Here is an 18,269-nt window from a genome sequence, read left to right on the forward strand (position 1 = left end):
TGTGTGTGTGTGTGCGCGAGTGCGTGTGTGCATGTGTGTGTGTGTGTGTGTGTGCATGTGTGTGTGTGTGCATGTGCGTGTGCGTGTATGGGATGGGGGTTGGGGCTGTCATGAGTGTCAACAGACAGGAGTGTTCCCTCCCAGTCAGAGAACACTTCAGCAATTTGGGACATTCGACCTCGGACCTTCCTCCAAGGGGGACTTCGGGACAGGCAACAATGAAAAGTGGCCGAGCAGAGGCTGATCACCAAGTTTGGTAACAATGGAGATGGCCTCAACTGGGACATTACAGGTGACCCCATTCACCTACACACACAGACACATAAACATACACACACACACACACACACACACACATATACACACGCACACACACATACACACACACACATACACATACACACACACATATACACACACACATTCACACACACACACACATTTTCACATACACAGACACACACACACACACACGTATATACACACACACACATAAGTTTGTGTGATGAACTTGTACTTAAAGAATTACATTTTACTTTGCTCAAAAATTGTATGAATCCATGTAAGATGTTGTAAATCTGTTTTTAAATTAGAATCAGTCTGACCATTGTGGCACAGACAGCCTCACACAGGGAAGCTCACACCTTCAATACATCATCTGGGCCGACACGATACCAATTATTAAAGTTCACTTGAGAATATAACTTTTGATAAAAGTTTTGCAATTTACATATGAAAGAACGAAAACCAACCTGGCCATTCGAAAAGATGAGAGACTTAACAAACAATCCAGGTCTTTCTCAAGATACAATTTCAGTTGCATCACACTGTAAACACTTGCTTTAAATTCTGTGTCTTGCAATCTTATTCTCCTCAACCACCTGATGAAGGAGCAGTGCTCCGAAACCTAGTGCTTCCACATGTTCGACTCTCACCTGGTGTTGTGTGATTTTTAAATCTGTCATTCACCCATCTCCTGACGGTTGAGCATACATCTCAAGGTCAGGACAGCGGCCCTCCGCAGGGATACAAATCGACTCCTTCTTTGGTCGCTCCACGATGGATCTCTCTGATGACTGTTCCCGTTCATTGGTTGGCTCATTGGGATCATTGCTGACATCTTGGAAGAATTCCTGGAGTCTCATTGGTCTGATGAATTCCTCACAACTTGACTCAAGTATTCTTGTTGGTGATGGGGACAAAGGGAGACTAAATTTAATTTGCGATTCAACTTGATTTTATTAACAAAGTTTTGAAACAGTTTGTAACATCATTTGGAAATGCATACAAAGGTTCTAAATCAGTTGTGTACAGTCTATGCAGAGAGAAAAGAACCAACAAACCATTGGAATATTGACATTTCTCAAACCTTCTGTATCGTTGTGGAAAGGAAGGCATTTTGTACTTGGGCAGAAAACGATCTCTGTTCAGAGTCAGGCACCAAGAGGGTCTGAGAACTGAAAGAACGATGTGATTATTTGTCAGAAAGACCTGAGACTGTGTTGTTTCCCTGTTACACCTTGGCAGCAGCTGCCTGAACCTTTCGTGCCTCCCTCAGTGTGTTGTCACAGATCTGGGAGTGTGCTTGGCTTTCGCACTCATTTGAGGTCAACTGTTTCCAGTGGTCTACCAACATAGTGCCCTCCTGGCCTAATGGCTATGGCACTGGCCTCTGAAATCTGGGATTTCAGGGATTTCATTTTTAAGCCTGGTCTTTGCAGTGGCTGATTTTCATCCCATGTCAACTTCATCTCAATCCAAATTGACTGGAATTTTTAGCTACTCTGTTAAAAACCATTGTGCCTGTGTTGAGATTATGGCAAATGCTGTTTAGTAGAAACTTATACAAGATAATTCCAGGATTTGGGAGATCTTGGGGTGAATTGTCTGAAAGAGACAGCACAAGCACAACGGGCTGAATGCCTGCTTTGATTCTGTTGATTTGTCCTCAATGCAGCTTTTTGCAACATCTCCACTTCCACCTTCCCCAGGAACTGCAAATATCTTCAAGGTGCTGCACAAAATAACATTGAGCCCTTTGCTATTTTCCTGTCTCCTCCATTTTCCTCAGACTTGAGATGTGCAAAGTTGGAGTTTGGTTGATTTCTCATCTATCCGTTTGGGAAGAAATGCGAGGCGGGATCAATTTATCAAGCAGCCAACAATTTGGCATGAGATGGAAGGGGTAAGAACCAATCAGTGAGAGAACAACACACAGAAACACACACTATTAGAGATCAGGGTGCAGTATTTAAAGACTCCCATTGTGACGCACCACATGGGGCCCCAGTGGCCTAATGGATAAGGCACTGGCCTCCTAAGCCAGGGATTGTGTGTTCAAGTGCCATCTGGGGTGTCTATGTGGCTTTTCTTTTATTTCTAATCTATCTTGGAAAAATCCAAATCGCTGCATTCAGTTGATGGTCAGTGGTCTCCAACATGATCTTGCACAAGATTTTCGGGGATCTGCAGGTTTGAATGTTGAAGGTGGTGATCAAGTGGCTGCTGTTTCTGGATGGGGACGAGATTCCTGAGAGTGCGGTTGGACAGGTTGTTTTTGGAAGCCAGCTCTCATCACACTCTCATCAACAAACCAACCCTTCAACACTGATCCCTCCAGAACATCGGATATTACTGACAGAGAATACCCCTGCCAATGTTTATAGGTGCACCATCGACAGCATTCTGTCTGGATGTATCACTACCTGGTATGGCAACTGTACCATTCAAGATTGGAGACGGTTACAGAGAACTCGGCCCAGACAATCACAAAGGCAAACCTCCCATCTGTAGAATCCATCTACCAGGCCCACTGTCAAGGAAAGGTCTCCAGCATTCTCAAAGACCGATCCCACCCTGGCAATGTTTTTCTACAACCTCTACCATCGGGGAGAAGGTACAGAAGCCTGAATACACACACCAACCGGTTTTGAAACAGTTTCCTGCTGCTGTTTCCCTATTATTTACTTATCTATGCTACTGAACTCTGTGAGCTGCCTGTATTGCTCACAAGACAAAACTTTTCACTGTGTCTATCATTACTTGCAAACCGAATATTTTCAATGAATCTTCCACCTTGAGGTTCACTGTTATCTTGGTCCAACTCATTGAATGTAAATATAAATTATTGAGTGTGGAATAACTTTATTTCACCTGCATTTTTTTCTGTTAAATGCCAACAGGACAGTATAGAGGTCAAGCAAGCTCAATGTTTGTACAGTTCGATGATCTCAAAGCAGCCATGCAGAGTTTTAAAGACATGAGGTCAGAGATTAAATTAATTTGAATGGAGATAATGCAGTGAGAGGGTTTTAATTGGAGAGAATGTTTAAATTGAAAGTATCCCCAGAAGGGATGTAAACCACAGGCAGTAGCTTAGAAGATCAGAGATGGAGCTGTAAGGTCAATGGGACAACACGTGCTTCTGGGGCCATGTCAGGAGAATTGTTCCCCTCAACCTTGGTTGTGTTCATGTCAGAACAATGCTGCACTCTCCCAACATTTATGTTCACCAACATTTCACGAGTTTCATCCCACCATCAAACTCACCATGGACTACTGTTTAGTATCTGTCTCATTCTTGGACACATGCATCTCCATCAAGGATGGGCACCACAGCACCTCACTCAACCACAAACCCACCCTCAACATATTAAAACAGCCGTCCCCTCTGTACAAGCCGTACACTTACACAGGATCTGTTCTGGTGAGGGGGAATGTGAGGGGCACTTGGAAGTACACAAGGATGCCCTGATAAGAATGTGATACGATGCTTAACTCATCAATCGCCAGTTCTGACATGCCCCAGGGAGAAACTGCAATGACCTCCTCAGGAGACAGACACGAGCTACAACCAACAGGGTACCCTTCATTGTCCAGTACTTACCAGGAGCTGAGAAACTACGTCACATTCTCCACAGCCTGCAACACATTATCGATGAGGATGAGCACCTCGCCAAGACCTTCCCCACCCCTCCACTTCTCACCTTTAAACAGCCACCAAACCTTAAACAGACCATTGTTCACAGCAAACTGCCCGGCCTTCAGGACAACACCAAACAACCCTGTCACAGCAGACACTGTAAAACGTGTCAGAGTGTCGCCATGGATACCGCCATTTCACATGGGGACATCTCCCACCATGTACGCGGCAGGTACTCATGTGACTCGGCCAATGTTGTCTATCTCATACGCTGCAGGGAAGGATGCCCAATGCATGGTACATTGGCGAGACCGAGCAGAGGCTACGCCAACAGATGAATGGGCACCGCGTAACAATCACCAAACAGAGGTGTTCCCTCCCAGTCGGAGATCACTTCAACGATCTGGGACTTTCAACCTCGATCCTTCAGGTAATCATCCTCCAAGGTGGACTTTGGGACAGGCATCAACGAAACGTGGCCGAGCAGAAGCTGATAACCAACTTTGGTACACATGGGGATGGCCTCAACTGGGACCATGGGTTCATGTCACACGACAGCTGACCCCACTGCACTGTACACACACACACACACACACACACACACACACACACACACACACACACACACACACACACACACACTCATCCTGTCACACAATACACACACATGCTCCCACATGCACACCCACACACACACCTTCTCACAGATATATACACCATTACACTCAAACACATACACATACACACACTCTCACAGACACTCACACCATCGCCCCCTCCCACGCACACCCAAATGCACACACTCACTCAGTCTCCCCTGCACACACACACATTTACATTTGTGGGGTGAATTTGTACGTTCAGAATTATGTTTTGTTTTGCTCAAAAACTGCATAAAACCATGTCAGATTCTGTAAATGCCACTTCAGAAATAGAATCAGTCTGACCGAACATTGTGACACAGACAGATTTTAACCTCACATCTTCAATGCATTATCTGAGCTGAGATGGCACCGATTGTTAAAACTCTCTTGAGAATGTAACTTTAACAAAGGTCTGGGATGTACATAACAAGGAACTGAAACTAACATGATCATTCTAAAAGATGAAAGACTTCAGCTCAATTTGTTTAATATTACATGCCATGACATTACAATCCTGTTGCTAAAACTTCAGTGTTTTACGATCCTGCTCCACAACCACCTGATGAAGAAGCAGCTCTTCGAAAGCTAGTGTTTCCCAATAAACCTGTTGGACTATAACCTGGTGCTGTGTGATTTGTAACGTTGTCCGCCCCAGTCTAACACCGGCTCCTCCAAATCATAACCTTTATGTCAATGACTGGTGCGTTTTGGATGATAATGTAAAACATAGCAATAGAAACCATCCAAAGTTGGGGCTTGATGTTTTCAAGTCATTACACTATGACCTTTCCCCTGGCGGTTTTTTCCATTGTGGGATTGTTTTTATTCATTTCCAGGGCGTGAACATTGCTGACTAGATCAACATTTATTGCCTCTCCCTAGTTTCCCCTGAAAGGTGATGGGGAGCTATCTTTTTGAACCACTGCAATCCATGTGCTGCCTGTATCTCCTTTCGAACTGATTGAAGATTTAACAGGAGGGAGTCGGCCATTTTGGATTTGTTCAATACATTCGCATCACTTGTATGACCCTTTGATATTTTACTTATACATTCTGTGTCTGATGCCTCCTCTCTCATTACACCTGATGAAGGAGCAATGCTCCGAAAGCTCGTGTTTTCAAATAAACCTGTTGGACTATAACCTGGTGTGGTGTGATTTTTGACCATTTGTTGGAGGTAAACCTACAATGAATCAATGGAGGGTGTTCCAGGATTGTGTCCGAGCTACAGGGAGGGAATACGATATGTTTCTGACTAGGCCAGTGTTTATTGCCCAGAGGGTGAGTCAACCACATTGTTGTGGGTCTGTCGTCTCACCAGGTTTTCTTCCTGAAAGGAGAATATGGAACCAGTTAGCTTCCTAACAAACCTCAATAGCAATATATGGTTACCATCAGACAAAGTTCCTCCTGAGCTGAGATTTCACCACCTTGTATGGTGGGATTACAGTCCATCTACCCGACACCATGAACTTGGTGTTCTGGATTCCTACTCCAGGTCTAGCACTGCACCACCATCTCCCCTTATTAACTGGAATTGAGATCAAACAGACACAGGGTGCTGATCAGAGTTCATGTTTAAAAACATAACAGCCCAAATGGGATATGAACTCACAACCCCGGGCTTTGAACATGGACACCCTCTTCATGATGCATCTGAGGTGAGATACCATGTTAGACACCCACAGCAATTGATAGCTCTGTCTTTGGTTGTGCTCCGAAGATCTTAAAAATTCGGCAATTTAGCTCCTCGAGCCTGCTTTGTCATTCCACACGATCATGGCTGATCTCATCTCGACCTCATCTCGGCCTGTTCTCCATAACACTTCAACCCAACTACAGCCTGCATGTAGGGATCCCTTTTCATGGCACAAGGCACTTCACAGGAACCACATTCAGGAAACCATTACACATGGACCGAAACCTTGGCCAGAGAGAGGAACACCTTGAGATCCTGAGACCCCAAGGTAGAGGGGTGGAGATCTTTACAGAGTGACTTCCAGAGGGTACCATCCAGGCACAGACAGTGATGACCAAGCTATGAATAACAGGAAGCCAATCTGGCCTTTAATTTCCTGAATTATTCTTTTTGCCATTCTTAAAGAAACAACATTGGGTATTCTCCAGTCCTCTAGGAATTCTCCTGTGACCAGAAAGGATATAAAATATTTTGTACAAATCCGTAGCAATTTCCACACCTGCCTCTCTCAGGATTCTATGATAGATTCCATCAGGTCTTGGGGACTTGTCTACCTTAATGCTTTTCAAAACACCCCAACACCTCCTTTTTAATATTGACATGCTCTAGAATATCAATATACAAGACTCACCATCCACCATATCATAGAGTCATAGAGATGTACAGCATGGAAACAGACCCTTCGGTCCATCCCGTCCATGCCGACCCCATATCCTAATCTAATCTCGTCCCATTCGCCCACACTGGGCCCATATCCCTCTCGACCCTTCCTATCCATATCAGTGAGCAGTGTAGGTTTCTTCCCTCCCGCCCTCCTGACCATGTACTCACTTTCTTTGTCTCCCTTTCTTCCTTTTAAAAGTGCCGTTGTTTTGAGGTTTTTTTCTCCAAAGTTGCATAATAAAACAGTAATTGCTGCTCCTGGAATTTGAGGAAATCACCTCCAACACCCAAAATGCCTCAATAAAGGGGCAGCTCTTACAGTCACACCTTTTTCCCTTCCTCCATCTTGGACAACCAGAATCCTTTGGAAATACCAATACAGTTTATTCATTAAGAACCTCACCCACTTCCTCCGGCTCCATGTGTAAATTCCCTCCTTTTCTCTGAGAAGACATACTCTTTCCCTGGTGACCTGTTGCTTGTTATCCCTCTGTAAAATGCCTTGGAGGTTCCTTAATCCTGTTTTCCATAAACATTGCATGGTCCCTTCAAATTCTCTATTTCCTAGTTTGAGTTCATTCCTGTTATCTCCAGGGCTCTGTCTGTCTTCAGTTTCTTGAACCTTACTTATACCTTCTTCCTCTTTCTGCCTGAGACTTAACATCATAACACGTCTGAACAGGTCAACGAAATATATCGACAGGAACCATCGACAGCATCAACCTGCATTTATTGAGTTATCTTTCAAAACCAATTCAGTGCAATTGAAATACTGTGTGGTATCACTCACTGTAATAAACACTCTCCTTGAATAAGGTGAAGAGAAAGTAATGGCAAATTATAAAATTACCAAAATAATGCATGACAATGGTTCGTAAATATATGTTTATTAATTACTCTACAGATACTTATAAAAATTAAATACGGAGAAACAAATATCATGGACAATTAAACATACACTTCGCAATATTTCACATTCACTGTAGAATTGTAGTTTTAAGATCAAAGTTTTTCTGAAGTTGATCAGATCTCACCCCATCTAATACTTTTATACCTTTCTCCCCAAACTTGAGGTGAGAATTCATATGTTTCAGAGGATTGCCTTATTTGATGAGCTGTTCCTTGATATATAATAAGTACAAACCCACAGACTTTGTCATGATTGCACCTTGTCTACAGGCTGAATCAAATCATTCAATAGGAGACAATTCCCAAGAGGTTAATGAGCAAAAGTCCCATTCAATATTTTCAAATCTCCATTTTCCTTACATAAAAAAAATATACAAAAGTTAAATGCCACAAGTGCTGGAAATCTGCAATAAAATCAGGAAATATTGAAATGCAGCTCAGGTAGCATCTGTGGAGAGAAACACAATTATCAATTTGCAATATTCATTTTGTTTTTTTCGGCAGATGCTTCCAAACCTGAGAGTTTCAACACTTACTGTTTATATTCTTAATGTAGATCATGCCCTTAGAGTGATTAATGTGAATGGAATGTTAAATATATCACTGAGATGTTCTGGTGAAGGGCATTGTTTCGTAAATACATGGAGCACTTACAAAGAGAGGCTGGTGTGAGAATTGTTCCCCACGTTATTACAGTTCCAGACAGATACCCCAAATTGTTAAGCTCCCAGGTGAGCAGGGATGAAATGGTTTCCTTTCTTCATTTACCTGGATCCTTGGTTGGTCACTAACAGGTTAATTTTAAAAGGGACCCTTTCTTGTGGATGTCTTCTTCACAAACCAATTGAATTGGTATTTAAAAGTATCCAATTAAACCTGGATATGTTGAATTAACAAAAGAGTGAATCTATTCATATCAGAATGCAAAAAGATTATTGTAACTCACATACACACAGATTAGGAAGAGAAGGAGTTGCAGGTAGATAGCACAGTGAAGAAGGCATTTGATCCACTTGCTTTTATGAGTCAGAGCATTGAGTATAGGAATTGGGATGTTGGGTTGTGGCTGTACAGGTATTAGTTAGGCCACCTTTTGGAATACTGCGTTCAATTCTGGTTTCCCTGCTATAGAAAGAGGTTGTAAAACTTGCAAGCATTCAGAAATAATTTCCAAGGGTGTTGCAAGGGTTACAGGGTTTGTGCTATTGGGGGAGGAGGAATAGACTGAGGCTATTTTCTCTGGAGTGTTGGAGGCTGAAGGGTGGCCTTATAGAGGTTTATAAAATCATGAGGGACATGGATAGGGTGAATAGCTTCAGTCTTTTCCCCAGGGTGGGGGAGTACAAAGACAGAGGGCATAGGTTTACAGTGAGAAGAATAATAACCCGCTGGACTATAACCTGGTGTTGTGTGATTTTTAACTTTGTCCACCCCAGTCTAACCCCGGCTCCTCCAAAACATTTAAAAGGCATCTGGATGGGGGTATATGAACAGGGTGGGTTTAGAGGGATATGGGCCAAATGCTGGCAAGTCGGACTAGATTAATTCAGGATATCAGGTCGGCATAGACGAGTTGGACCAAAGGGTCTGTTTCTGTGGTGTATAACTCTAAGACTCTGTAACATTTAAAAGGCAGCTGGATGGGGACATGAATAAGAAGGTTTCAGAGGGATATGGACCAAATGCTGGTTTGTGGGACTAGATAACTTTCGGATATCTGGTTGGCATGGACGAATTGGAGCGAAGGATCTGTACAACTCTGTGACTCTGTAAGTGTAAGCTTTCTTGGGATATTTTGACTTTTGTTACAGTGCCTTTTTAAATGACTGGGACATTTTAATTTGTGCTTATTTGGTTTAAGACTTTCAGAAAGCTTTTGATAAAGTCCCACACAAGAGGTTAGTGAGTAAAATTAGGGCGCACGGGATTGGGGGCAAAGTACTAGATTGGATAGAGAATTGGTTGGCTAACAGGAAACAAAGGGTAGTGATTAACGGCTCCATTTCGAAATGGCAGGCAGTGACCAGTGGGGTACCGCAGGGATCCGTGCTGGGACCGCAGCTTTTTACAATATATGTAAATGATATAGAAGATGGTATCAGCAATAACATTAGCAAATTTGCTGATGACACAAAGCTAGGTGGTAGGGTGAAATGTGATGAGGATGTTAGGGGATTACAGGGTGACCTGGACAAGTTAGGTGAGTGGGCAGATGCATGGCAGATGCAGTTTAATGTGGATAAATGTCAATAGACAATAGACAATAGACAATAGATGCAGGAGTAGGCCATTCTGCCATTCGAGCCTGCACCGCCATTCAATATGATCATGGCTGATCATTCCTAATTAGTATCCTGTTCCAGCCTTATCTCCATACCCCTTGACTCCACTATCTTTAAGAGCTCTATCCAATTCTTTCTTAAAAGAATCCAGAGACTGGGCCTCCACTGCCCTCTGGGGCAGAGCATTCCACACAGCCACCACTCTCTGTGTGAAGTAGTTTCTCCTCATCTCTGTCCTAAATGGTCTACCCCGTATTTTTAAGTTGTGTCCTCTGGTTCGGCACTCCCCCATCAACGGAAATATGTTCCCTCCTGCCAGAGTGTCCAGTCCTTTCATAAGCCTATACGTTTCAATCAGATCCCCTCTCAGTCTTCTAAACTCAAGGGTATACAAGCCCAGTCGCTTCAGTCTTTCCGTGTAAGGCAATCCTGCCATTCCAGGAATTGACCTCGTGAACCTACGCTGCACTCCCTCAATAGCCAGAATGTCTTTCCTCAAATTTGGAGACCAGAACTGTACACAGTACTCCAGGTGTGGTCTCACCAGGGCCCTGTACAGCTGCAGAAGCACCTCTTTGCTTCTATACTCAATCCCTCTTGTTATGAAGGCCAGCATGCTATTAGCCTTCTTCACGACCTGCTGTACCTGCATGCTTGCCTTCATTGACTGGTGGACAAGAACACCCAGATCTCTCTGAACAGCCCCTTTACCTAATTTGATACCATTGAGGTAGTAATCTGCCTTCCTGTTCTTGCCACCAAAGTGGATAACCAGACATTTATCCACATTAAACTGCATCTGCCATGCATCTGCCCACTCACCTAACTTGTCCAGGTCACCCTGTAATCCCCTAACATCCTCATCACATTTCACCCTACCACCTAGCTTTGTGTCATCAGCAAATTTGCGAATGTTATTGCTGATACCATCTTCTATATCATTTACATATATTGTAAAAAGCTGCGGTCCCAGCACGGATCCCTGCGGTACCCCACTGGTCACTGCCTGCCATTTCGAAATGGAGCCGTTAATCACTACCCTTTGTTTCCTGTTAGCCAACCAATTCTCTATCCAATCTAGTACTTTGCCCCCAATCCCGTGCGCCCTAATTTTACTCACTAACCTCTTGTGTGGGACTTTATCAAAAGCTTTCTGAAAGTCCAGGTACACTACATCCACTGGATCTCCCTCGTCCATCTTCCGAGTTACATCCTCAAAAAATTCAAGAAGATTAGTCAAGCATGATTTCCCCTTCATAAATCCATGCTGACTCTGTCCTATCCTGTTACTATTATCCAGATGTGCCGTAATTTCATCCTTTATAATAGACTCCAGCATCTTTCCCACCACTGAGGTCAGACTAACTGGTCTATAATTTCCTGCTTTCTCCCGCCCACCCTTCTTAAAAAGTGGCACAACATTAGCCGCCCTCCAATCCTCAGGAACCAACCCCGATTCTATTGAACTCTGGAAAATAATCACCAGCGCATCCACGATTTCCCGAGCCACCTCCTTCAGTACCCTGGGATGCAGGCCATCAGGTCCCGGAGACTTATCAACCTTCAGACCTAACAGTCTCTCCAACACCAAATCCTGGCAAATAGAAATTCCCTTAAGTTCAGGTCCTTCAGCCACTGTTACCTCAGGGAGATTGCTTGTGTCTTCCCCAGTGAACACAGATCTGAAGTACCCATTTAATTCCTCTGCCATTTCTTCGTTCCCAGTAATATATTCCCCTGCTTCTGTCTTCAAGGGCCCAATTTTTGTCCTAACCATTTTTTTGCCTTGGACATACCTAAAAAAGCTTTTACTATCCTCCTTTATATTCTTTATGTCTGGTTATCCACTTTGGTGGCAAGAACAGGAAGGCAGATTACTACCTCAATGGTATCAAATTAGGTAAAGGGGCTGTTCAGAGAGATCTGGGTGTTCTTGTCCACCAGTCAATGAAGGCAAGCATGCAGGTACAGCAGGTCGTGAAGAAGGCTAATAGCATGCTGGCCTTCATAACAAGAGGGATTGAGTATAGAAGCAAAGAGGTGCTTCTGCAGCTGTACAGGGCCCTGGTGAGACCACACCTGGAGTACTGTGTACAGTTCTGGTCTCCAAATTTGAGGAAAGACATTCTGGCTATTGAGGGAGTGCAGCGTAGGTTCACGAGGTCAATTCCTGGAATGGCAGGATTGCCTTACACGGAAAGACTGAAGCGACTGGGCTTGTATACCCTTGAGTTTAGAAGACTGAGAGGGGATCTGATTGAAACGTATAGGCTTATGAAAGGACTGGACACTCTGGCAGGAGGGAACATATTTCCGTTGATGGGGGAGTGCCGAACCAGAGGACACAACTTAAAAATACGGGGTAGACCATTTAGGACAGAGATGAGGAGAAACTACTTCACACAGAGAGTGGTGGCTGTGTGGAATGCTCTGCCCCAGAGGGCAGTGGAGGCCCAGTCTCTGGATTCTTTTAAGAAAGAATTGGATAGAGCTCTTAAAGATAGTGGAGTCAAGGGTTATGGAGATAAGGCTGGAACAGGATACTAATTAGGAATGATCAGCCATGATCATATTGAATGGCGGTGCAGGCTCGAAGGGCAGAATGGCCTACTCCTGCATCTATTGTCTATTGTCTATTGTCTATTGTCTATTAATTGGTTTCTTTTAATTTGTTTTCAGAGTCGTGTAAGGAGACTTCTGAAAAGTAGGCTGTCAGTAGGTTAGAAGACGGAATAGGTTATGCTGCATTCTGCAATTACAGCGATGATGATGTGCCAAGTGTAATACTTCAACTGGCTTGGCATTGATTTATTGGTTAATACTCTTAGCCATTGAAGTTATAACATCTTCAGTTGAGAGTGAAAGCATATATCTTGGGAGGATATTTAATTGCTCTAAAGATACCACGTATCTGAAAGTTCCCTGTAGTTAATAGATCAATGGGACAGGAATTACCTATTATATCACAAAGTAAGTCTGTTTCTCTCTGCGGAATTTCTACTCAGCTAAAGATTGACTCTGCCTGTTGTGTGACATGGCTTTTAATTTCCACTGATCGACCAGATAAACATGAGTAACACAATGTAATTAAACTCAACTTTCCTTCAGTATTCTTGTTGGTGATGCAGACAATGGGGGACAAAATTGGTTTGCGGTTCAACTTGATTTATTAACTAAATATTAAAACAGATTGTCAGAATTTCCCAAATTCCCACAATTTTACTCGCTCTATAGCTCTATCCATTTGAGAAAGGATATTAACTGGAACAATCCATGTTGGGCCATTGGGATCTCCTTCCTGTCCCGATATAGGGCTGGCTCTCTTCCACAAAGCGGGGTCTCGCAAGTTCGGGCAGATCTTTCTACTGAGACAGGAAACGATTTCTCTTCATTCTGAGGCACCAAGAGGGACTGAGAAATGAAGGGACGATGTCATAACTGGTCAGAAAGGCCTTAGACAGTGTTCTTTAACTGTTACACCTTGACAGCAGCTGCTCCATACTTTACTGTGTCCCTCAACATGTAATCCTCGATCTTGGAACATGCTCAGCTGTAGCACTCGTTTGAGGTCAACACTTTCCACAGACAGTGCAAGGTGGGAGCCCGAGGGTCCTCATAGATAAGGCCATGGCTTCCCTAAGCTGGTAATTGATTGTTCAAGTCCCATCTGGGGTTCTTGGGTTTTAAGCCTGGGCTTTGTTGCTGATTTTCATTCCATGTCAACTTCATCTCAATGCACATTGACTGAATTTTTCATCAACAGTACTCTGTTAAAAATCGCTGTGCCTACGTTGAGGTTATAGCAAATGATGTGACATAGAAACTTGCACAAGGTAATTCCGGGATTTGGGAGATCTTGGGGTGAATTGTCTGAAAGAGACAGCACAGCCCCAATGGGCTGAATGCCCGCTAAAATTCTGTTGATTTGTCCTCAATGCAGCTTTTTGCAACATCTCCACTTCCTCCTTCCCCACTAACTGCAAATATCTTGAAAGTGCTGCACACAATAACATTGAGCCGTTTTCCTTCTGCTCCATTTGCCTCAAACTGTGGGTCTGCAAAGTTGGAGTTGAGTTGATTTCTCGACTGGGAGAAAGTGAGCACTGCAGATGTGAGAGATCAGAGTTAAACTGTGTGGTGCTGGAATAGTACAGCTGGTCAGGTGGCATCCGAGGAGCAGGGGAGTCAATGTTTCGAGTATAAGCTCTTCAGGCCTATGCTCGAAACGTCGACTCTCCTGCTCCTCGGACGCTGTCTGACCGGCTGTGATTTCTCAAATGTCCGTCTGGGGCCAAATGGGAGGCAAGGTCAATTTATCAAGCAGCCGACAATTTAGCATGAAATGGAAGGGGTAAAAAACAATCAGTAAGAGTAGAAAACTCAGAAAAAAACAATATGACAGGGCAGGGTTCAGTATTTAAAGATTGCCATTTTAACTACATGGGTGTAGCCCCAGTGGCCGACTGGATTAGGGATTTTGGGTTCAAGTCGCATCTGGGGTGTCTGGTTATTTATGGCTTGTTCACTGTCCACATTATTTCTAATTGACTTTGGAGAAATCCCCCTTGTCTGCTTTCAGCTGATGGGAAGTGGTGCCCAATATGTTCTTGCTCAAGATTTTCGGGGATCTGCAGGATGGGGGGGTGAATCGTCTGAAAGAGACAGCACAGACACAATGGCTGAAAACCTACTGAGATTCTCCTGGGGATGACATGGTGGCTCAGTGGGTAACACTGCTGCCTCACAGTGTCAGGGACCTGGCTTTGATTCCTCCCTTGGGTGACTATTTGTGTAGAGTTTCCAAGTTGGCTCCGTGGTTAGCACTGCTGTCTCATAGCACCAGGGACCAAGGTTCAATTTCAGCCTCTGGTGACAGTTTGTGTGGATTTTGCACTTTCTCCCCGTGTCTGTGTGGGTTTCCTCCAGGTGCTCCAGTTTCCTCCCACAAGTAAATTAGCCATGCAAAATTGCCCAGACTGTTCAGGGATGTGAAGGTTGGGTACATTTGGCAGGAGGACCTGTAGGGGAGTGAGTCTGGGTGGACTTGTTGGGCCAAATGGCCTGTTTCCACACTGTATGGATTCTATGAGAAAGACATTTGGACAGGTACATGACAGGAAATGCTTGTGTGGATGTGGACCAAGTGGAGGCAGGTGCAATTAGTTTTAAAGTTAACGGCTCCATGACAGTGCCCCTTCACTTTGGGAGAGGAGTACGCCAAGGCTGCCCCCTGTCCGGCCAGCTGGATTCCCTGTGCGTGGAGCCTTTCCTGTGCCTCTAATGGAGGAGGTTGTCGGGGCTGGTTCTGCGCGGTGCAGGCACAGGGGTGGTCATCTCGGTCTACGCTGACCACGTGCTCCTCCCTTTCACCGACCCTGCTGACCTGGGGAGGATGTGTGAGTGCCAGGCCTTGTACTCAGCGGCCTCTTCCACCAGGATCAACTGGGCCCAATATTCCAGACGACTGGTCAGTCCGTGACGGGTGGAGTCTCTGCCGGAGGAGTTACGGGGGTTCAGCTGGAGTACGACCATCTCCTCGACCTGGGGGTCTACCTCAGCCCGGCTGAGGAATCCTGGCCGGGGAACTGGCAGGAGCTGGAGGCCAAAGTCTCGGCTCGCCTCGGCCTCTGGACAGGACTTCTCCGAGTGCTGTCTCACAGGAGTCGAGTGTTGGTCATAAACCAGCTGGTGCCTGCCATGCTGTGGTACCGGCTGGTCACTTTGGTCCCTCCTCCTGGTTTTGTCACTGACATCCAGAGAATGTTGGTTCACTTCTTCTGGGACAAAAAGATGCACTGGGTCACTGCGCAGGTCCTGAGTCTCCATATTGAGGGGGGCGGTCAGTCGCTGGTGTGCGTTCACACCCAGGTAGCGACGTTCCACCTTCAGACCTTGCAGCGATACCTTTACATTGAGCCTCCCCCTCGGCGGGGTGCCCTGGCGACGTATTTTTTCCACCAGGTGCGTAACCTCAACTACGAGACTCAGCTCCTGTTCAGGGACCGTGATGGTTTGGAGGTCACTCTCAGGACACTGCCTGTCTTTTACCAGGACCTGCTCACGGTCTGGAACAAGGTCGAATCGCGTCACGCCTACCCTCCGGCAGGAGTAGCGGCTGTCGTCAGGGAGACGTTGCTCAGGAATCCGCACCTCCGTACTCGTGGGTTCGAGTGACTGTCGGAGGGGAGGGCCGTGACTGCGAGGGTGACCAGGGTCGGGGACGTGCTGGATGGTGGGGGCCTGGGCTGGACGCTGCCGCAGGATATAGCGAGCAGGGCAGCGGTAGACGTCCGGTACGTGGCCACCACCATCCGACAACTTAAAACGACGGTGCTCAGACCCCACGTAGTGCCCCAGTTGGAGGATGCTCAGGTGTGCGGTGGGATCCCGTCTGCACTCACTCCTGCCCGGACGGAATTTCACATTGGCCCTAGGGTCCAGTACTTCCTGCGGGAGCCTGTGCCCCACAACCTGAGCTGTCTCCGGAGTTTTAGTTTTGTCCCTTTCAGGGGTGTATCACAGAGGGCCCTGTACAGACTGCTGCTGCACACCCTCATCCACCTCCCGGACACACCCTGGCGTGCCCATTTACCACCAGGCGGTGGGGACCATCCCCAGTGAAGGGCTCTCTACATGGGAGTCCTCCCCCTTTCTCACGGGGATCTGGGGTGGAGGGTATTGCACGCGGCAGTCCGCAGATTGTGGTGGTTCACGGACTCCCAGCCCAACTGCTTGTTCTGTGGTGCTGTGGAGTCCATGGAACAGGACGCTTGCACTCCCTTTTTAGCTTTCTGGGAAACCTTCTCCTCCGTTTCTGGTTGGACTTCAGCCCCACACTCCCCATCGTTGGGCACCCAGTGCCGAGGGGGGAGGGTTGGTCAGAGGATCTCCTCGTGGGTCTGCTCCTGGGCCTGGCCAAACTGGTTGTTAGGGCCGATTGCCTGACCCTCTTCCATGGTTACGTTCGAGCCCGGGTGTCCCTGGAGAAGGAGCATGCAGTGTCTACCAACATCCTTGAGCTGTTCAGAGAGTACCTTCCCCCTCACTGTTTGGTCACACAGCATTGCCCTTTGATGCTTGTCACTGGCCACTCGGGTGTTTCCTTTCTTCCTGGTGGTGGGAATTGAATAAAGATTTGTACATCTGTTGTCTTTCACTGTGTCTCACACCTGCACACACACAACATGGGTGCTGGGGAAAATATAAGCACTACCACAGTTAGGCAGCAGTGTGGGGGTAAAGAGAAAAACATATGTAACCAGGAGATTTAGAATCCCCTCAGTCCAGGGCACTGACTCGGTGCTGGCTGAGCCACAGTCAGTGTGTTCTTGCAAAACAAAACTTAAAAGCTGCCATTTTAACGTCACACATGTGGCCTCAGTGGCCTAATGGATAAGGCACTGGCCTCCTCAGCCAGGGATTGTGGGTTCAATTCCCATCTGGGGTGTCTGACTTTTTAACCCTTGTCTTCATGGCGGATCTTCGTCTGAGGTCAAGTCGATTTCTCATCTCCCCTGGAAAAGTCCCCAGGTCTGTAATGGGTTGGTGGGACCTTGTGCCAGAAAAATAGAGAATGTTGAGGATATGCAGGATATAGGAGTGAATCGTCTGAAAGAGACAGCACAGTCACAATGGCTGAAAACCTGCTGAGATTCTCCTGGGGATGGCATGGTGACTCAGTGGGTAGCACTGCTGCCTCACAGTGTCAGGGACCTGGCTTTGATTCCTCCCTTGGGTGTCTGTTTGTGTCGGGTTTGCACATTCTCTCCATGGGGTATTCCGGGTGCTTTGGTTTCCTCCCACAGCCCAAAGATGTGCAGGTTCGGTGGATTGGCTCTGGGGAGTGCAGGGTGAGAGGATAGGGGTTAGGCCTGGATGGGATGCTCTTCAGACGGTCAGTGGGGACATGATGGTCTGAATGGCCTCCTCCCACCCCACTCTAGGGCTTCTCTGAACAAGTTTGGAGCAGATGGTCAGAGCTCCACTGCAAGGCCCAGTCAAGGCTTCGCGAAGGGACTGGAAACCAGGTGTGTGTTCCTTCCCTACTTTTCCCTGATCTTCCAGAATCTTCTGTGGCTTTGGCCAATACAATCATGAGCAGGGTTCACATCATCCAATGGGGTCACACCAATACCCTTCACTGTTGTCAT

At 46.0% G+C, this 18,269-nt stretch overlaps 1 non-coding gene across 1 annotated transcript; it reads left to right on the top strand.

Moving 5' to 3' along the window:
• The first annotated feature begins 17,493 nt into the window (after positions 1 to 17,493).
• On the top strand, positions 17,494 to 17,566 carry trnar-ccu (transfer RNA arginine (anticodon CCU)). The gene has a single exon. It is a non-coding gene; the product is annotated as a tRNA-Arg (tRNA).
• Positions 17,567 to 18,269: the final 703 nt, after the last annotated feature.

This window comes from Chiloscyllium punctatum, chromosome 18 (genome assembly GCF_047496795.1).
Source record: "Chiloscyllium punctatum isolate Juve2018m chromosome 18, sChiPun1.3, whole genome shotgun sequence".
Lineage (NCBI taxonomy): Eukaryota > Metazoa > Chordata > Chondrichthyes > Orectolobiformes > Hemiscylliidae > Chiloscyllium > Chiloscyllium punctatum.